The sequence below is a fragment of the Mustela nigripes genome, chromosome 7, assembly GCF_022355385.1.
Source record: "Mustela nigripes isolate SB6536 chromosome 7, MUSNIG.SB6536, whole genome shotgun sequence".
In the NCBI taxonomy this organism is placed as follows: Eukaryota; Metazoa; Chordata; class Mammalia; order Carnivora; family Mustelidae; genus Mustela; species Mustela nigripes.
Genome location: NC_081563.1, coordinates 22,159,071 through 22,162,682, shown reverse-complemented (window position 1 = coordinate 22,162,682; position 3,612 = coordinate 22,159,071). Strand labels below are relative to the sequence as shown.

The following is a 3,612-nucleotide window of genomic DNA, read 5'->3' as shown; positions in this document are numbered from 1 at the left end:
GGGGCTCCATCCCAGGACCCTGAGATCATGACCTGAGCCAAAGGCAGTGGCTTAACCCACTGAGCCACCCAGGTGCACCTGGGGCCCTCTTTTTTTTTTTTAAATAAATGTATTATTATTATTATTATTATTTTGACAGAGATCACAAGTAGGCAGAGTGGCAGGCAGAGAGAGAGGAGGAAGCAGGCTCCTCGCTGAGCAGAGAGCCTGATGCGGGGCTCGATCCCAGGACTCTGAGATCATGACCTGAGCCGAAGGCAGAGGCTTTAACCCACTGAGCCACCCAGGCGTTCCCCTGGGGCCCTCTTTAATAACCACCTTCTTCGGCTTTTAACCTAAGGACCGGGGCAACACCTTATCTCCTGCATTTTAAGCTTTCCTTGAACTCTGGAAAGCTCCCACCTGAGTTTGTGAGCGTGACACTGATTCGCTAGACACTTGGGCGGTTCATCCGGCACATGTGATGATGCTGAAGGTGACACAGTATTTGACCAACTGTACTCCCCACCTTCTGACAGCCCCCCTGGACTCGAGAGTTCAGCCATGTACTCTCGCTGACTGCCCATCCTCTTACTACTCTTACGGTGCCATTACTTGTCTCAAATTTTCGTAACCATCTCAAAGAGGCAAGAAACAATCTTCCTTCTTTCTTCTTTTCAGCCTGATGTACAAAGATCTTCCAGCAGCCAGTAAATGCTGGGGGCTCCAGGTAAGGCCCTCAGGACCAGAGGATAGGGCTTCCATGTGAGAGCCTCTGAGTCGGGCAACCCCGTGGAAAGGAGTCGGAAAAGTACCCATGCTCACTGGGGAAACAGGAAGATGATCCTGTGAGCAAGAGGGTCTGGCAGAGTCACAGTGGGGAAGCAGGTAACAGGAGAGAGGGATCAGGGAAAAGGCCCACTGGAAGGAGCCCCAGACAGTGGAGGGAGGTCCAAACCAATACCATCAGATGGGTTTCTATTTTTTTTGCCTAACAAAGTTTCATGAGTCGACTCAAATGTTTGCTCTGACTTTCTGCCCCTAAGGAGGAAGAAGGTAGTTAGTCCAAGGATCTGGAATTGGAGGCATTGATTTCCAAGTATGGGAAAAATCCATTAAAAATGAGCACTCACACTCTGTCTTCATTTCCTCATACTCTGTCTTCACTCCATTCCTAGCATAGACAACATGGAATTCCAAAGAAGGAGAGCTGAGTAACAGAACATAAAGGGAGATTCATTTCACAGATGAGAAAACTGAGGCCCAGAAAAGTTCTCAGAATCATTCAGCCAATGACTGTAGAACTGGTGGGACTAGAGCTCTGTCTCCTTACTCACTCTGTTCCTTTTCTTCCCTTCTACCTGTCCAATCCCAGCTGCCAGGACTGCTTAGGGGTGAAAAGTTTGCCTTGGAGCGCCCTCCTCTGGCTCTGGCTCTGGCTCTGGGCGGCGGGTACAATCATGATGTAGACCCCGGGTTCTTGAACTTGGAATGAACCATGCAACAGAATCACCTGCAGGGCTGTTGAAACAGATTGCAGGTCTGTCCTAGGAGTTTCTGATTCAGTAGGTCTGGGGCAGGGACCAATAATCTGCATTTCCAACAAGATCCAAGGTGATGCTGATCTGCTAATTCAAAGACCACTGATTGAGAATCTCTGGTGTAGGCAGAGATCTTGTGGCTCTTGCAGCCAAAAGACCTGGGTTCAAGTCCCAGCTTTACTCTGTACTGAAACCTTGAACACAATATTACTCAATCTCCTGGCATCTCAGTCTCTTCATCTTTTGATGGTAACTATAATAACCACCCAGAGAGTTCCTGTATAAAATAAATAAATCTGATGTAAAACTACCTGAGGATTGCTGTACAGATGCTGTGTGAATACACAGACTCACCGACATGGCCCTCGTCTGGAGAGATGGCACTGTGGGCCAGGGGAGGCCCATGGTGACAGGGTGTCGTCCTCTTAATGCCACTCAAAAATACCACAGACCCGGCAGAAATGGTGTTCATTCTTGCACAAATACTGCCGGAGGAATTATTAGGCCCCCCCACCCCCGATTTACAAAGGTGAATGACAGTCCCTGCCCCAGAGGCGCAATAAGAGGAAGATAAACATGCAAATCCTAACAATTACTTACTGGGTGATGAGCCAGGGAAGGAACCCTATGCCTTGGAGCACAGGGCATCTAATCCTGTCTGGGAAGTCAAGCAAGATTTGGAGGCATCTGACTTTTGAATAGGGTCTTGAAGGATGAATAGGAGTTCTTTAAGAAGAGAAGTGGGGGCACTCCAGGAAGAGGAAATAGTATACACAAAGTGGTCACAGAGGCATGGAAATGCCTAACATCTTCAGGGGAGTAACAGTAGTTCTGTATAGCTGGAGCCCAGCGGGTCTAGGGAGAGATAGCAGAAGAGAGGATTAGCAAGCGAGGCTGAGGCAAGATTCTGCAGAGTCCTGGACACCACACTAAGAAGTCTGGATCTTATCATGGGTCTGGTGGGAAGTCACTAGAAGACACCCACCTTCTCCTTGGAGGATTCCTTGGGGGGAAAAATCCTTAATGTATCCCCAAGATGAAAATTTATGAGCCAAGGTACTTCACCAACCTCTGCACCACCAGTGCGTCTGAGCATTCCCTGCCAGGAAGCCAAGCCCAGAAAGGCCTCCCGAATTGGGTGGGGACCCTTGGAAACGAGCTCCCCTGGAAGGCACGGGAGCGGAGGAGCTGCCTCTTACCTCTTTCCCTCATCAGATAGGCGGCACTTTCCCAAGATTTCCTCATTCCCTCTCCCCTTGGGTGTGGAGTCACTGGGAGAACAAAAGACTGTTATCTTAAGCTAAGAAGCCTTGGGAGGGGAGGAGGGCGGTGTAGGCGCTGGTGGGGTGGGAGGACTGGCGCTGGGGCCACGCTGAAGCAATCCGGGAAGAGCCCAGTGCAAACCGACACCTGGGAGCAAGCCCCTGCCGCACTGACCTCACTGAGCTACGGGGAGTTTCGGCCCGAAGAGCCAGGAGAGGTGTCTACTCCAGCGCCTCCTTTACATTCAGAGGTGGCTGGAGATCCCGGAGCTCCCTCCCCGCATCTGACTCCAAGATTTAAAGCCCCAGTCTTGGGAAAAGTGGTGGTTTCTCTGGCCACTGGCCTGCTGCATAGTCCCCAGCCAGCCAAATCCCTGCCCGCCTTTCAGAGTCCGTCTTGTTTCCAAACAGGCAGATAGCGGAGGGGAGAGCGCAGAAGGTGGGTGCTGCTGTTTCTGGAACCAGCAGCGGCAAGGAAAGGGGCCAAGCTGCTATTCAGAATTGCATGGGCTGGGGTTTTTATACCGGTTCCTCTATCTCCAGCGGAGGGGGAAGTAGATAGCTCAGGCGGGAATAATCCCTTTTGTTTTCAGGAAAATACTTTAATAGGTCTTTGGGTTACGAAAGTTTAAAATTCAACCTATTCTGGAAAAGAGACAAAGCAGTTCGGTATAATGTGAAGCTACAGGCCCTGCATCATAATTGTAGAGGGTGGTCTTCCTTCGGAATGAACGGGCATCTCTTCAGGGTTTTGTTAAACGCTGCAGCCTGGACTTAGCTGTGCTTTGGGGAGGTGTGGAAGGGGCCCCTATGGGCTGCGGAAGAGAGAA

At 50.4% G+C, this 3,612-nt stretch overlaps 1 long non-coding RNA gene across 2 annotated transcripts in view; it reads right to left on the bottom strand.

Moving 5' to 3' along the window:
• The window catches only part of LOC132021235 (uncharacterized), a 5,376-nt gene extending 2,552 nt beyond the window's left edge, over positions 1-2,824 (bottom strand). Inside the window, exons 1-2 of one of the 2 annotated variants that reach the window (XR_009405269.1) lie at positions 2,720-2,824; positions 1,113-1,189 (exon numbers count right to left, since the gene is read on the bottom strand). This is a non-coding gene — a long non-coding RNA (uncharacterized LOC132021235). Of the gene's footprint in view, positions 1-1,112; positions 1,190-2,120; positions 2,519-2,719 lie in introns of those variants that run through there. The other variant, XR_009405268.1, reaches the window with a different exon arrangement.
• Positions 2,825-3,612: the final 788 nt, after the last annotated feature.